Genomic DNA, 18450 nt, shown 5'->3' on the forward strand with positions numbered 1-18450 from the left:
ATACCTATGTAACAAACCTGCACGTTCTGCACATGTATCCCAGAACTAAAAATAAATGAATGTTGTTACATTAAAGTCATCAAGAATGAATGAACAAGAAGAGAAAGTTACAGATGAAAAACCAGTGATTACTGAGGATGGTTAACCCTAAGCATAGTGCAGACATTAAGATTAAAGATTTAGAAAATAAAAAGATTGAAGATTTAGAAACTAAACAGACCTGGATTTGCTTCCCACCCCAGCATCTTACTAACAACTGTCTTGGAAACATCACTTCACCTTCAAAATAAAATATTTACCTCTATGGAATTATTGAATTTCATGAGGATTGGCAGTTTTTGGTGCAAAGTGTGCCCTCAATAAATGTTAGCCATAGTTATGATTAAAAGATGTGAAAGAAAAATAAATCTCAGGACCCCAAAATCACTAAGTCAAAGGGAAGAGTCAAGCTGGGAAATGCATTGGGCAAAGCTGCCTCCCATTCTATTCCTAAATAAGATAGTTACAAAGATAAAAAAGCTACATACCTCCCTCGCAATTTGTCCACAAGGAAATTCCTTGTGGACAGGCCGAACTCAAAGTCATCCCTCTGTTCACGTGAGACAAATCCATGTCTAATTGCTTCCTCTGCCCCATTGTTCCACTAAACCAGATGAAGGCATAAGTGACTATTTCTGTAAATTGTGCATTCACTGAAAGGCTAATCAGAAACTCAAAAGAATGCAATCATATTTCTCTTATCTACCTATGACCTGGAAGTCCCCTCCCTGCTTCAAGTTGTCCCGCCTTTCCAGGCTGAACCAATGTGCGTCTTACATACATTGATTGATGTCTCATGTAGCCCTAAAATGTATAAAACCAAGTTTTGCCCCAACCTTCTTGGGCACATGTTGTCAGTACCTCCCGAGGCTGTCACAGGCACATCTTTAACCTTGGAAAAATATACTTTCTAAATTGATTGAGACCTGTCTCAGATACCTTTTGGTTTACAGAGACTAAGAATGAAGAGATCTGTAATACTGTCTGGCAGAATTCATATAACTGTGAGGCAGATCAATAAAATGAATTCAGATCTGTTTACCAATTGTGGAATTCTACAAATGGGAACATAAGCTTGTTTAAGGAGGAAAATTTAAGGCTTTTTAATTAATTAATTAATTAATTTTGCCTTATTGGAAGATGCTATGAATGGAACCATCATCAAAACATTGTTATCTGTGATTGTCTAATTTGTAATAAAATATTAATAAAAACTGAATGAGGGTGAATCCCTCTTCTTTGAAGAACTGATAAAGAAGGCAAGTGTCACTTGAAAATCATTTAGAAATGATTTTTCTCTTGCCTTCACACTGTCAGTGATAGAATGTTCAGATAAAGAAACATATACAATGAAGCAATGTCTATGCTCTGTCTATATTTAAGTTTGATGTTCTTTTGAAAGAGAAAATAAATATTGAACATATTCACATCTGTAGATATTTTTACCATAAGCTTATTTCAAAGATTTAAGATATTCATCCATTTTCTTAAAAACTGAACCATATTTAAAGAGGGTTTACAAATCAGGTATATATACATATATAATTGCATCAAGTATTTAAAAGCTAGAGCACTCTATTTGAATATAGTATTAACCTCAAAATTGTTTACAAATATACTGCACATGTTTTAGGAAATTAGAATAGAAACCAAAATAAAAGTTCCAAAATAAGAGTTAAGGATCCTAAGGAAATGCAGCATTGTAAAATTGAGATGATTCTGTGAGCAACCCCTCACCATGTTCCCATGACCACTAAAATGGTTGAGGATTAATTCAATAACATTTGCAATCTTTGTATCTTACTAAGGTATTAAAATGCACACTAGGAATATAAACTTCTGCCTTTATGCTTTGATTGGGAGCTTGTGTGTGATTTTTTTATTGTATATGTTGAAAGTAGCATGCTAGAGCCTGGCCATAAATCCTTATAAAAATCCTACAGATCTACATCCAGTGAGACTTTACCTATTTCAGGGCTGTTACCACCTAATTCAGGTGGTAACTGAATTAGGTGGTAACATACAACTCTCGGGGACAAAGTCACAATTCCTGACCATCTGGCTTATGTAGTTTCCCCATCTCCCTCCTCAACATCCAGAAATCACTATTTATCTTATTTTTGTGAGTTACATTTTTTTCATTTTAGCAGAATGCATTACATTCAATTAGAGTGGGGACTTTGTCAGTCACCTTTGCAAGTGAGTCTCCAGTGTCCAGAATAATGCACAGTAGATGATCAATAAACATGTATTAAATGAGTGAATGAATGAATGAATAAGTAAGTGGTTTTAAAAAATGTTCTCTCTGAGCATCCAGGATTGTATCTGGGGGAATACAGCCTAAAAGAAATAGCTTTTAAATCTAAGCACTAGGGGATGTAAGTATTCCCATTGTACACTTGTAAGGTCTAGAGCTGAAAAACAAAAACAAACGTGTCATTTTTATTAAGAATTGATGCTTTAAATAGTTTATTTCATTTTACTTATTAACACATGCTTGTATGTTCATTCGGTTAGCATTTATTGAGTGGCTACCTTGTGCTAGACTCTCTTCTAGGTGTTTGGGGTTCATGAATAATCAAAATAAGTTGGATCCCCTGCCCTCAAAGACCTTATATTTCAGTAGTGAGAAAAAGAAGGCACCAAACATCAAATAAATGTTTGAACACTAGTATGTGGTCAGAATTATGACTAGAACAGCAGAAATGACAAAGAATCATATGCCGCTCCTGATTCTGTAGGGGTTCATTTTAATTGGGAGAAAATTAATATGTAAGAACTTAAATAATAAGAATGTAACTAAATGATTATTCATGTCTTTTCTTGTTGGCTGGGTGAACTACATAGCACACTTATTCTGTGAGTGCTTTAGTAAGGATATATATACACGTTTTATTTAATAGAGAAGTTTTAAATTCACAGAAAAATTGAGCAGAGTACAGAGAATTCCCAGATACCCACTGCCCCATGCCTAACTCCTCCCCATTATCAGCGTCCTGCACTAGAGTGGTATATTTGTTGCAATCAATGAACCTACATTGGCACATTATCATCACTCAAAGTACATACTTTACATTAGGGTTCACTTTGGGTGCTGTATATTCTATGGGTTTTGTCAAATGTATAAAGTCACGCGTTACTATTATAGTATCACAAAGAACAATTTCACTGCCTAAAAAATATCTGTGTCCCACACATTCATCAATTCCTCCCTTCTAATTTAATCCCTGGTAATCAGTAATCTTTTTACTGTCTCCATAATTTTGCCTTTTCCAGAATGTCATATAGTTGAAATCATACAGTATGTAGTCTTTACAAGTAGGTCTATTTAACTTAGCAATATGCGTTTAAGCTCCCTTCATCTCTTTTCATGGCTTGATAGCTCATTAGTAGATACTGTTTTAAATGTAGATGGTTTGGAAGAACTTTTCAAAGAAGGTAGGTTTGACCACGTCTTGAAGAATAAAGCTTATATGGAGAGAAGAGTGGAGTGTAGGTGGGTTTCATGGTGAGAACCTACATGTGGAGGTGAAATGTTGAGAACACACTTAGGGGAATGAAGATGGAAACAGTTTGCTTGGGCAGAGTGCTCGCAAGATTGTAGATGGAGGTAAAAGTGGAAAAGGAGGTAGGTTTCAGACTGATTCATTTATAGTGTCCTAGAAAGAATGTGATAGAAAGAAAGAACAGATTAATTCAGCGGAGATGTGCAGGATAGATGGAGGAAGAAAATAAATATGTATGGTTAATATGTATGGTATTTAGATGTTACAGAAATTTTAAATGGCCTGCATTAGAAATATTTAACATTGTCACATTGGACTCCTCTGAACCCAACCCTCTCAAATGTGGCTGAGATTAATTATTTGGAACCTTAATGAGTTGGTTTTGTGGAATTTCTTCATTTTATGAGTCTAGACACTAATTCACAACTATTCAGTTAGAACCTAGATTATGCTAAGAGGTTTACCGAGTTCAAACAGAAACTTCTCAAAAGTAATGATGTAAAAGGCAAGTAGAGATGAAAACCTATGCCCCAAATCACCAGACAATATTCTCTATCTTGTTCTCAGTCTCAATTCACATGCTTCTCAGTCATCTTATATACTGACAGTATTTATTATTAGAAAATACTGAAAACTCTAGCTCAGTGGTGCTTCCCCCCAAAAATGTTAGTACTCATGCAATGTCGAATGCAATTTCAATATGTTCATATACTCCTAGAGAGTGCAGTTAAGAATTGTTGCTCTAAGTAATTAGGTAAGTAGATGAAGCTACTTATTTTCCCTTCTCTTGCTTTATTTTAGGCGAGAAGGGCAAACTGCATAAAGTGCCTGGTAGAGTTTGTGTGATGATCAACAGTAGGTAGGCAGGAGCATGAGAAGGCACTTTATCAATGCCAGGAGTGTGCTTTACTCAACCTGAGTGATGATTTACATGTTAAGCAGTCAGTGTTGTCCAATGTGAAAAATGGTGTCCCTTCTATCATGTGATATTCACATGGGAAACCCCTTAAAATTATCATAACGCATTCTCTAGCCATAATTCTGGTATACTTTAGAAACTTAATTGTATTCATTTCCAGAAACTAGCAATAGTTACAGCAAGAAACAGCATTCTACACCTTTTGACTCTCAGAAAACATTAGATTATTAGATTGGAAAATATACTTCATTCTGGGTAGACTGTCTAAACTATGATATTTGCCTCTAGGTTTGCCTGGTAACTAAAGTCTCTATGGCGTATAAGGCATTTTGTGGCAGGAAAGTGGTATGTTGAGCATTGTCAATGAAGCTCTTCTCCATTAGATAATGAGCCCCAAATAAGAAATAGATGAGTACCTGCCAAAGAAAGAAGCCTCAGAATAGCCTCTGGTAAAGGCAATTTAGCGACTGAGCTCTGCTAATGAGTACATGATAGATGCTGGGGAAAAAATGTCTTTCATCAAGACTGTGTGATTCATCCAGCAAACAAGTATTAGGTACCCATTAACTAGCAAGCTCTATAATAAGTGTCAGAGATTCAGCAGTGGAAAAGATATAATTTCCTGCCCTCAAGGAAGTTTACTGGGAAATTTAGACAGAAAGAAAAGTTACAAAATGCTACTTTGAAAATTAAAAAATTCAAACAGATCTAATTAATTACTTTTGGCAAGTTCTTTAAATGATGACTCTCCTTCTAATTGTTAAGGGATGAGACAAGACTGCAGGTAGACTAGGACACTTACATGAGGCTGATGATGAAGAAAACGACAAAAACTCACCTTACTGACCAACAAACATGAAAACATGCTCAACATTGCTGATCATCATTAAAATAAAAATGAAAATCACATTGAGATATCATCTCACACCCATTAGGATGGCTACAGAGGGAACAAACCTGTACAATGGCAGAAAATATCTGCAAACTATGCATCCAACAAAAGATTAACATGCAGAATCTACAAGGAATTCAGACAACAACAACATCAGCAACAACAAAACACCACATTAAAAAGTGGGGAAAGGAACAATTCTTAAAAGAAGACATACAAATGGCCAAGAAGCATATGAAAAAATGCTCACATCACTAATCAAGAGAAATGCAAATTAAAACCACAATGAGATATCATCTTGCACCAGACAGAATAATTATCATTATAAAGTCAAAAAATAAAGGTGTCGGAGAGGATGCAGAGGAAAAGAAAAGGCTTACACATTGTTGGTGGGGATTTAACTTAGTACAGTATTTATGGAAAACAGTACGGAGATATCTCAAAGAACTAAAAATAGAACTAACATTCAATCCAGAAATCCCACTACTGGGTCTATATCCAAAAGAAAAGAAATTATTCTATAAAAAAAAGACACCTGGACTTTTATGTGTATAACAACACTACTCAAAATAGCAAAGATAGGTAGTCAACCTAAGTGTCCATCAACAGATGATTGGATAAAGAAGATGTTACATATATATGTATACACACACACACCATGGAATACTACCCAGCCATAAAAAAAGAATGAAATTATATATTTTGCAATAACATGGATGGAACTAGAGGTCATTATCTTAAGTGAAATAACTCATAAGCATAGAGCCAAATACCACATGTTCTCACTTATAAGTGGGAGTTAAATAATCTGTACACATGGACATACAGTATGGATTAATAGACACTGGAGACTTGAAAGGGTGTGAGGATAGGAGGGGGACGACAGATAAATTCTTTAATGGGTACAACGTACACTAAAAGCCCATACTTTACCACTATACAATACAGCCATGTAAAAAAACAACAACAAAGAAAAACAGTACTAGTAGCCCCTAAATTATACAAATTAAAAAACAAAAAATAACAAGTGCTGTCAAGTATGTGGAGAAATTGGAGTCTGTGTGCATTGTTTGTGGAATTATAAAATCTTGCAGCCACTAAGGAAAAGAGTATGGAGGTTTCTAAAAAAAAAGAAAAAAAATAGAATTACTATATAATCCAGCAACTTCACTTCTGAGTATATGTCCCAAAGAATTGAAAACAGGGAGTTGAAGAGATATTTGCACATCCATGTTTACAACAGCATTATTCACAACATCTGAGAGGTGGAAGCAACCCAAATGTCCATCAATGGATGAATGAATAAACAAAACTTGGTAGGTACACACAATGGGATATCATTTAGTTTTTAAAAGGAAGAATTCTGATACATGTTACATGAATGAACCTTGAGAACATTACGCTAAGTCAAATATGTCAGTCACAAAAAGACAAATACTATACAAATCCACTTATATGAGGTAACTAAAGTAGCTAAATTCATAGAAACAAATTAGAATTGCGGTTGCCGGTGGCTAGGGAGAGGAGGAAAGGGAAGTTGTTTGGTAGGTGAAGAGTTTCAGATTCGCAGGGTGAGATTTCTGGAGATCTGATGGACAGCCATATAAATATACCGAACAGTATTCAAGTGTACATTTAAAAATGGAAAGATTAAGCAAACTGTGGTATATCCATACCATGGAATATGACAGTAATAAAAAGGAATGAACTATTGATACATGCAGCAACATGTATAAATCTCTAGAGAATTATACAGAGCAAAACAACAATAAAAGTCAATCCCAAAGGTTACATATTGTCATATTTCATCTATGTAACACTCTTAAAATGACAAAAATACAGAAATAGAGAATAAAAAAGGGTTAAGATGGTAAATTTTGTATTTTTATCACAATTAAAATTTCTAAGTATGCAAAAGGAAAATAAACCCTATTTTACAACCTCCATGTTCAGAATCCAATGTTTTCTCTACATGTGTGTTAGGGTTAGGAGACACGTTTGACTTTTTGTCTATATAAATCTATATAAAGATTTGGAGTTTAGCAAATGTTGCATCTGAGAACATTTGTTACTTTTCAAACCAGATTTTTATTTGCCCTTTCTTCACATGGACTTTGAAAAATACAGTCCAACTGAGAGCTTCCTATCAGATAGTTTAAAAAATTATAAACTATTGTGAAATAATTAAAGAGATGACTACTAAAGCTGGTGTTTGCTGTGACCTGACATGTTTGTGTCCCTCCCCAAAATTAATATGTTGGAACCTAATCCCCACTGTAATGGTATTTGAAGGTGGGGCTTTGGAAGGTGGTTAGGCCATGAGGATGAATCCCTCCTGAAATGGGATTAGTGCTCTTATGAGGGACTGAAGAGACTGGAGTTCTCCCCTTTCAAGTGAAGACACATCGAGAAAACACTGTCCCCAAACCAGAAAGCCCTCATCAGATACCAAGTCTTCCAGCACCTTGATCTGGAGTTCCCAGCCTCCAGAACTGTGAGACATATATTTCTGTTGTGTATAAGCTACACAGTTTATAGTATTTTCATGTAGCAGCCTGAATAGAATAAGATCATGTCTATGGTCAGAGCACAAATAAGATACAGCAATCTTTACACTTACTCTGGCTTGTGCAACAATGTTATGTATCCCAGCATATAACTGCCAGAATGGAACATTCCAGACTTACTGATATAGAGCACCTGACTATATTTCACTATACATACAGAATGACAAAAAAAAATGCAGGATGAACTGACAATAACCTTTAAGGATGAAAACAAACTGCAAGTTATAAAAGTTTTTAAAAATAGTAGTACATACACAAACACATATTTTGAGGAAAGGTTCCAATTTTGAGGGATGAATGGCATTCATCCATCTTCTTTTCTGCTGGAGAAGTCTTTGTGAAGGAAAATAATATTGTGAATAACAGGAGTGACTGTTATGTGATGTAGAAATGAAAATGAAAACTAATGCAAACAGTAACTGGGAGTGATGGGGCTAGTATGGTCACCAGAAAAGATAACTGACCATAGGATCTAAAAACCTTGATCCTTGGTGTTTACTCAAATGAGTTGGAAACTTACATCCACACAAAAACTTGCATGTAAATGTTCATGGCAGCTTTATTCATAATTGCCAAAACTTGAAAGCAATCAAGATGGCCTTCAATAGGGGAATATACAAACAAGCTTTCCAGACAATGGAATATTATTCAGTGATAAAGGAAAATTATAAAGCCATCAAAAAATATGAGAAACCTTAAATGCATATTACTAAGTAAGAGAAGCCAGTCTGAAAAGCCTATACACTATATGATTCCAACTATATAACATTCTGGAAAAGGCAGAATGGAGACAGTAAAAATATCAGTGGTTGCCAAGGTCTAGAGGAGAGGAGGAGGGTGGAGAGAGGGAGGGATGATGAGTAAGTGAACACACAGGATTTTTAGGGCAGTGACACTATCTGTATGTTACTATAATGGTAGATACATGTCATTATACATTTGACAAAACCCATAGAATGTACAACACCTAGAGTTAACTCTAATGTAAACTATGGACGTTAGCTAATATTAATTTATCAATATTGGCTCGTTCATTATAAAATTTGTACCATACTGATGTAAGATGTGAATAACGGAAATAGGTGGAGGGAGGGATGGGAGCAAAAGGGGTTTATGGGAACGCTCTACTTACCGCTCAATTTGTCTGTAAAGCTAAAACTGCTTTTAAAAGTTTATTAATTGAAAAAATTAAAAGAGAAATTTGACTCAGGGTGGAGGAGGCTGTTGGTCTGGAGGCAGAACTGTTGTAGGTGCTGCAAAGGCTCCCCCACTGATGTCTTAATAAGTTCCACAGTAGGAATTCTCAGCAATTATGCATCAGAGAAAATACATACATTAAGTTTCCAAGAACCACATTTGAAAGCCCAGGTTGACGAAGCAAAAATGGAATCTCTAGGTCAGGAGTGAGAAAACAACAAGCCCTTAGGTCATATACAGCCTGCCAACTGTTTAAGGAAAGTTTGGTTGGAAGACAGCCAAGACCATTAATTTACATATTGCCTAAGGCTGTTTTTGATGTCCAAACGCAGTGGAGGAGTAGCAGTTGAGACCGTCTGACCCACAAGCCTAAAACACTTAACTTGCACTTTACAGAAAATGCCTGCTGACTCCTGCTCTAGTTCCTATTGGCTAAGTATAGCATTCATGGGATTCCCTAATGTTATATATAAAAAAAATAATGCTGAGATGTGGAAACCTTCTCTGGGGGAAAAAAACAAAACAAAACAAAAACAAACAAACAAACAAACAAAACAACTCCATCCTTGGACACATACCTGTGAGAATATGAGATTTGCAGAGACTATTGTGGAGAATTTTTTTGTCTATCTGATCTATAGAGGTAACATAATATTCATGTTGATTCATTAAAATAACTCAATTGTGAAACAGATTAAACAGCATTCTACACCATATATTTTATTTCACTTTTAATTATCACCTTTGATACACTTTAACTCCTATCAGTAAATATGAATGGGCACATTTTAAATGAAGTCTGTAAGTAAAGAAATATCAACCATTAAAGAGAAAAATAGAAATATGAAGTACTTGTTTTTGCTTCACTAGAAATAACATCAAAAACATGTTTATATCATCTTTATCTTTTCAACGGTCTAATGCACTGTTGACCAGAGAAGAATGAAATAGTTAGAATTTGATGTAAATGAATTTTTAACATATTCTATACAAATTTTAATCAGTTGCATAAAATACAAAAGAACAGTAATCTACATGTATAAAATACCAACAAGTCTTAATATTGTGAATGATGATATTAAATGAAAGTACTTGGCAAAGTCAGTCTCTGTATCATTTCAGAATGCTTTTAGCAACAAGGGAATTGTAGCTGAATTTGGGATTACCCAAACTGCAGTGGCTTACACAGTGGAAAGTGAGCCCCTTTCATACAGAAAGTCTCTAAACCTTGGTGCTTCTAGTGTTAGATCAGTGCCTCTGAGTTCATCAGGAACTCATGTTCTCTCTTTTCCCTTCTGCCATTCTAAGTTATTGATGACGTTCTCGCACATAATGGTTGCTCTAGCTCCAAACATTGTATTTTCATAGAACAGCATCCCAAGTAGGCTAGAAGAGGGCAGGGCCAAAAAATGGCTATCTTTTTGGAAAAAGAAAATAGTTTCTCAGCAGCTTTCTAAAAAATATTATTTATCTTAATGTTCAGAACCAGGGGCACATAACCACACCTAGACTAATCACTAGATAAGCGAAGTGGGGCTGCTATGACAGATGTAAAAAGTGAAATGTATTAATCACAGTTTAATTATGGTTTGATAATTGTTTAGTAGCCTTTAACCAAACATCAACTTCCAGAATTAGGACATATGACCCCCTAATAAAAGCAGGTTCTGTTAGTGAGGGTGAAGGAATTCTTTTGGAATTAAGGTAAAGTAAATTTATCTTTCTCTTGCAACATTTTAAATATATGAGTGATATATATTTAATGGTATGACCCAATTAAAAAATATGACATGCAAATGCAATTCAGTAATACCACATTCCATATATTATATATGATCAAATACACACACACACAGACACACACACACACACACACACACACACGGTCTGTAATTTGAATGGTGGTAAAAGAAGACCTAAATTCTATTTTAGTTCCACCTTCTCAACTTAAAGTCTTAAAGTATTTTGTTCCTAAATATTGATTTGCTTTTTTGGATTTTGTGGTTTGCAAATTTTTATTGTTGTCATTGAAAATGTAATTTAAACCAATATTTTTCTTATTAAAATTTCCTTGTTGGCCAGGCGCGATGGCTCACGCCTGTAATCCCAGCACTTTGGGAGGCTGAGGCAGGCGCATCACCTGAGGTCGGGAATTGGAGACCAGCCTGATCAACATGGAGAAACCCCGTCTCTACTAAAAATAAAAATTAGCTGGGCGTGGTGGCGCATGCCTGTAATCCCGGCTACTGCGGAGGCTGAAGCAGGAGAATTACTTGAACCCGGGAGACGCAGGTTGCAGTGAGCTGAGATGGAGCCATTGCACTCCAGCCTGGGCAACAAGAGCAAAACTCCGTCTCAAAAAAAAAAAAAAAAAATTTCCTTGTTTATCTCAACAGTGTAGGAGAGTTTCTGGTACTCGTTATTGAGTAAAAGCTCAAAAAACATCCTTTAAATGCCAGGCAAGGAGACCTATGTTTGAAGAAAGTAGCCAAATGAGGCCATTGAACACTGCCCATGAAAAAAAACAAAAACAAAACAAAATAGAAAACAAAGTAAGAAAGCGGCCGAATCTGGAGACCACGTATGCCCGCGTGCCTGGAATAGCCATTTCTTTGCCTTTTCGTGCTAGCTAGATTACTCTTAAGAATGTTTTGAGGATGAATGTTGTCATCTTCCTAGTTTAGAGTTGGGTTAGGTGTCTCCTAGGCTGTTTCTCTGGCTCCCTGAAGCTCCTCAGCTGCTGGGGCTCCTAGGGGCCGATCCAGGGTGCAGCATGGTCAGTGTTTCAGTGCAGATGGTATGGACAAAGGAGCCATCCACCCATGTGTGTTTCCTCCTGCCTTAATAAAAAAGTAGAGAAAAGCCAGCTTCTTCTTTGTTGCCAAGAGTTATCACAGAGCTCTGCTCAGACAGTATCTTTCCGTGTTGCTCTATCTTTGTCAGTGTTTCTAATGTGTTTAAGCCATATCACTAGAGTATACCTTCATTTTAACAATAACAAATGGCCAGGTGCAGTGGCTCACACCTGTAATCCCAGCACTTTGGGAGGGTGAAGCAGGTGGATCGCCTGAGGTCAGGAGTTCAAGACCAGCCTGGCCAACATGGTGCAACCTCATCTTTACTAAAAATACAAAACTCAGCCGAGCGTAGTGGCATGCACCTGTAGTCCCAGCTACTTAGGAGGCTGAGGCGGGAGAATTGCTTGAACCTGGGAGGCGGAGATTGCAGTGACCCGAGATCACACCACTGCACCCCAGCCTGGGTGACGAAGTAAGACTCCATAACAAAAAGAAAAAAAAAATAATAATTTTTTAACAAAAATAGTTGAACAGTTCCTGTGATTTCCATTCTATAAATGGAGAATCTGAAAATCCAAAATACTCATAATAATGATGAAGAGGAAGATGACAGTTATTAAACTTGGAGAAAAAATCAGTTCTCAGTTCTCATTTAACTGTAAACTAGGGTTAAAATGCTAAGTAGAATACACTTCCTAAAAGAAATGGAAGTTAAATGACATATCTTTTTGCCTAAGAACTTATATGGCATATCAACATTGTTGGAAGAAAACAGGAAGGAGTAAATATCTAAGTATGTACATATAAACTTATACAAACAAATACTACAGAAACATTACTATATGTGATATAGTAATCATAACAATGTCTGGAAATATCAAAGTTTGGGTTAAAATTACTTTTGAGTTTAGTTCAAAAGAATGCAGAGAAGACATTCTAGAAATACTTAGAATAGCTCACGTTATCTACGTTTTTTCACAAAGATGCATAACATAAGAATAAAATAATTCTCACTTCACACTACCCACCCTCTTAATCCTTGTATATTCTTTCTCAATTTTCTTTATGTCTGTCAATTGCCTCTTAAACTTTACGTTACACATGAAGAACCAGAGGCGAGGCATGGTGTTTCATGCCTGTAATCCCAGCACTTTGGGAGGCTGAATCAGGAGGATTGCTTGCACCTCGGAGTTTCAGTTTGCAGTGAGGTATGATCACACCGCTGCACTCCAGGTGACAGAGTAATACCCCGTCTCTTCAAAAAAAAATGAGTAAATAAAAAATAATGATCAAAAGAGTTGGCTAAAAATAAATAAGATCAAATTTTCAAGGAATTCAGAAAAATTGGGGTAATTTGATCTCAAACTGGAGAGAGAATTGAAGAAACTGCCTGAATTGCTGTTCTCCACATGGACAGGACTGTCATATCTTATCAGTTGACAAACAATTAGGCATATTTGTCATCTGATTAGTCTGCAACTGGTGGGAAAGTCTGAGTGGCTTCCTCATGAAGTAATTGAATTGCATTTTTTCTCTTTCAACTCTAATTTGCAAAGGAAAGTTTAGCCCCATGTCAGCTTTAGGCTGGGTTAGTGATAAGAGTATATGCTTATTCTTAACCCACATATACTTTTCAAGAACATCTTCTATAGTTTTAAAATGGGAGTTTTTTAATTAATGGAAAAAGTACCTAATCTTAAAGACAGGAGTAGCTATTCTCAGGTAAATAATACATGAACAAGAGAGATTGTAAAAGTTATTAGTGTAGCTCTTCCCAATTCTATATAAAAATCATATGCCATTGTACAGATACTATTTTAGTACGAGAGCACAGCAGGCTGATTTTTCTTGGAAGAAAGGTTTCAATTCAGACTGCAACCTTCCTTCAAAAATACAATAATGATAAAGCCACCCATCCTTCAAAGACTTACCTTTTTCCAAAGTTAATATCTCCTTATGAACTTAGATTAAAGTTAAAAATTTATTTTAGACTAATTCATGCCACATAAAACCTTTCTTTGTGTTTTAATAGAAATGCATTTTTATAATATGCTATTTTTCTGGTTTGTAGAGGTAGATAAAAATGAAAGTCATTTGTACCTGAGAATCCAAGTTTAATTGCTGTAGTCTTGTTTTGCATGAGTTTAGTTGGTTTTTTTATTTGTAAGATAACCATTCAGTGTACTAGAAACACTCTTTAAAATAGTCTTAAAGCCAGGCACGGTGGCTCACGCCTATAATCCCAGCACTTTGGGAGGCTGAGGTGGGCGGATCACGAGGTCAGGAGATTGAGATCATCCTGGCCAACATGGTGAAACCCCGTCTCTACTAAAAATACAAAAATTAGCCGAGTGCGGTGGCACACGCCTGTAATCCCAGCTACTGGGGAGGCTGAGGCAGGAGAACTGCTTGAATCCAGGAGGCGGAGGTTGCCATGAGCTGAGATCGTGCCACTGCACTCCAGCCTGGGTGACAGAGCAAGACTCCTTCCTCCACCACCAAAAAAACAAAACAAAACAAACAAACAAACAAAAAAACTGTCCTAGAAAAGAAGCAAATAACAGTTGAATCTACATATTTTCATACAATTGGCACTATCCTGAGCCCAGATTTTTTCTGTTAATAATTATTAAAGATCAAATTTTAAAAAATTAAGTTAGCATAAAAAGTGCTCAGAATACATAAATATTACTTGTATTCATAGTGTTGCAAATTTTGAGTTGAAATTTTAAATACTACAAAAAGATATTTTTTGAGGTGGTTTTAAGAATAACATTGAACTCTGATATCAAACAGAGAGATTTTAGCAGAGCAGTTATAACACAAATGTTTTACTTTCTAAATCTGAACTATAAAAGATAAACCAAATATGGTGTTCAACATTAATTTCTTAAGGTTGACCTAAACTGAGCTCTCTAATTACTATGTGAACATTTGGATTTTCTTTTTCTCCTTTGGTATCTAGAGAATATGTTTGTCTTATTTTTAAATCACCATATAAAACTTAACAAAGTCCTATAGCCTTTTGTTTGCTTGTTTTTATGAAACAAATTTGGGGTTCTATTTTCTCATATGTTTAGTTGTGTGTGTCTTTTGGGAGAAAATGGGGGAATATATTTTGAATTGGAATTGAAGCAGATAATTTTAAAATTCAGAGCTGAATTTATTAATAAGGAATTTTATCCTAAAATACAAACTGAGAAATTTGCAATAGCTTGGTTTTAAATATTCCCACAAGACTAATAGATTATTTAGAAATTGAAAGTTATTAATTATTCATGTAAGAGTCACTTCTCAGCCTCTCCTTCACCTTGAGTAAACAGTTATACAATCCAATTTTATGAGATGGCTACAGAAGATGCCCTTACTTTATATGCACCCTGATTTAGATAAAGGTCACCCTCTAGTGGGGTTGATATGTATTTCAATCTCAAACCTCACTCAATTGCCTTGCCTTTGAATAGCAAAATGGTTGATTTTGAAAACCAAATGCAAATCCAGGTTCAGGGATTTTTATCAGCGTGTCAAAGATGAAGAGATACAGATTATTGTATTTAGCCCCAGGAAACTGGGATTAAGAAATTCAAAGACCCACTAAGCTTATTAATGTCATGTTAAAGTCATTGTGAATACCTTAAAGTGGATTTAAATGACAGTAGAAAAGTAAGTAGCCTGGTCCTAATTTCTAAAATGGAAGAATAAAAATCTGCCATTTTCCTGGTTAAGTATCACAATTTTAGAACTTCTGCATCCCACTTAGAACTTATATATATAAAACATCTAACATGACTGCTTATATTGTAGGCAACCTGTGGATTCTCTTGAAGTTAAACAATTAGAAAATAAGAGCAGTGTTTGTAAATTAAATATAAGCTCAATAATATGCTTACTATTTAGTGAACACTTACCTTGAACTAAGTGCCTTTTTGTACATTATCTTAGTTTTATAATGACAACAGAAAATAATCTAAAGAAAAACTATGAAGGATCAATTATCATTGTTTTATTCAGACAAGGAAATGGAAGCTGAGAGCAGCAGTTCTAACTTTAGCATGCATCAGAATCACCCAGAAAGCTAGTTAAAATGTAAGTCTGGGGACAGAGTAGGAGCGAGTTTGCATTTCTAACAAGTTCCCAGGTGATGCTGATGCTGTTTGTCTAGGGACCACACTTTGTAAATCACTGCACCAAGTTAGAATGCAAATATGGCTTTTGCTAGAAAATTCCTTCAGTGTGAGTATGATGAGCACTTGCTAGTAGCTTAATATATTTTACTCTTCTGCCCTTGTAGAGCATAACATGGTAACTATGTGGACCTAGTAACAATAAAGATACAGTAACCATAAAGACACAATAACTAAATAATTGCAGGGCTTGCTTGGCACCCAGAAATCTAAACCTAATACTTTCTCTTATTTCTTGACCTAACTTTCTAGTTCTCTATGTGGTTGGCAACAAATCGAAAAAGTCCATGAAAGGATGTAACATCCTACAGGAACATATGTAGTGACTGAGTATAGATCAGCAGTCCTCACAATTCAGTGTGCATTTGTATCTGGGCCCCATGAATTTCAAATCAGCAGTTCTGGGTTGAGGGACGAGGTATCTGCTCTAATAAGCACCCTAGATGATTCTGATGTAGGTGTTGTTTCCAACATGCTTTGAGACAATCTGACTTAAAGATTAAACAGATGTTTGGTTGCTTCTTCCATGAGAAAACAACAATAACAAAAGCACCTTTTCCATGAGAGATCAAATTTCCAACCAAATCTTGGTTTAGAGCATGCCAGAGCTATGACTATGACTGCTTTCTGAGTCAAGTGCAGAACAGAGCTACTACTGCACAGAGTTATCGTGAGTATTGTCATTTTGACAATTCTGCATCCAAACACATGTTGATTTGGGTAGAGTCACAAGACAGGTGAGAGGTAAGAGCCTATCCCTAACTTTTCTGTCCCCTTCCACTAACCCCAGCAATTAGGGAACCGTAGATGATGCCATGTGGCCAATGAGATGCTCTCAACTGGGAGTCTGAATCTTGAGGGGGTGAGGCACATATATATGTACATGTATTAGGGAACCTGGGATGGAGTAGAGAATGCAGTGATGAATCCAAGAGTGATCAGGATGGCTAAAGATCATAACGCATCAGTGGGCAATAAGCAGTTAGCGGAGGTGGGGCCAGTGGTGCAGCCCATGCAGACTGTATCTGGCTGGGCTATTTCTCTTCTCTCCCATCATAGCTTGGTTGCCTGGGATTCATACAGATTCTCTGAGTGCCCATTACCCTTCCGACCCATTGTTACGATTCTTAACATCTGATCCCTAGGTTGGAAAGACAGGTTCACATCATTCAATGAATAACTGTCTCACCTATTTTAATTTTACATATGACCTTCTTACTGATGTGACTCCTGGGAAAATAACTTAATCTTTTGGGCTTCAGTTTGCTCAGCTGTAAAATTAAGAGGGAGGAGGCAATGCTCTCTATGGCACTTCTCAGTCCTTAAGATCCTGTCCTATTTAGCCTTATAATAGTCTTTGGGTGGGACCTATTACTTAGAGAAAAGAGGATCAGATTTGTTATCTAGCCCTTTTCTGCAGAGGTAGAAATGGAATTTAGATAAATGAAAGGATCAGCCTGGAAGTTTCAGAGGCTGTTTCCCTCTCTTCTTATAAGCTAAACTTAGTGGCAGCTAAAAAACCTAATAAACTCCTAAGAGGAAAAAGGATTTCCCAACTGACAGAGAAATCTTGTGTCTCTTCATCTAATACCAACCCCTGAGCCTGCAAAAAATAGGGGTGACTCCAATGGTCCTTTCTGCACAGAATACAGTACTAGCAACTAAAGAGAAAATCTACTTTTTCATACAACATAGGGTAACAAAGTATCCTTAGATGGAACTATTTTTGATGGAAACAAACCTGAGTGAAATATGAACCAGTACGTGAGAATGAAAGGCAAGACTATTCCTATCAGATTCTTTGAAAGCATTTCAGTTCCTAGAGTCTGGGAAATAAAATATATCTATTTGGGGCTTACTCTATGTTCACTGCTTCCTGTCTAGCTTTCACCCTCTATTAAAAAGGCTTTTGTCTAAGACCTTCACTTATTTGGTGCCTTAATATTCACCCTATCAATACCTATTGTTAAATGATGCCTATTCACATGATAATTTTCAGAGTCACAAAGACTGTCGCAGGGAGAGTTAAAGTGGCAACAAAATCGATGAAAAGTAAGCATAAAGTGCACTTTGAAAACGGCTTTCCAGTGTTTCACGTGCTCAAAGAACTGTTCATGCTGTTTCCTTGATCAAAAGCCGTCAGTGGCTCCCCATCCCTTAAACTGCTTTTGGCATGTGATACTCTGAAATTGCCTTAACCAACCACCTCATCCATCCATGTACTCATTCAAATGGTAACAAGTGCTTACTGAGCATCTATTGCATGCTGATCACCTGATATAGTATTTTCTTTAATTCCTTCCAGCCTCCCTGGTATTCCCCGTCTTGCTTCCATTACTTTATTTTTC

At 36.2% G+C, this 18450-nt stretch overlaps 1 protein-coding gene across 4 annotated transcripts in view; it reads right to left on the reverse strand.

The window, feature by feature from the left end:
• FGF14 (fibroblast growth factor 14) overlaps nt 1-18450 on the reverse strand; it is a 693522-nt gene that overhangs the window by 32200 nt on the left and 642872 nt on the right. The window lies entirely within an intron of this gene.

This window comes from Pan paniscus, chromosome 14, assembly GCF_029289425.2.
Source record: "Pan paniscus chromosome 14, NHGRI_mPanPan1-v2.0_pri, whole genome shotgun sequence".
Lineage (NCBI taxonomy): Eukaryota > Metazoa > Chordata > Mammalia > Primates > Hominidae > Pan > Pan paniscus.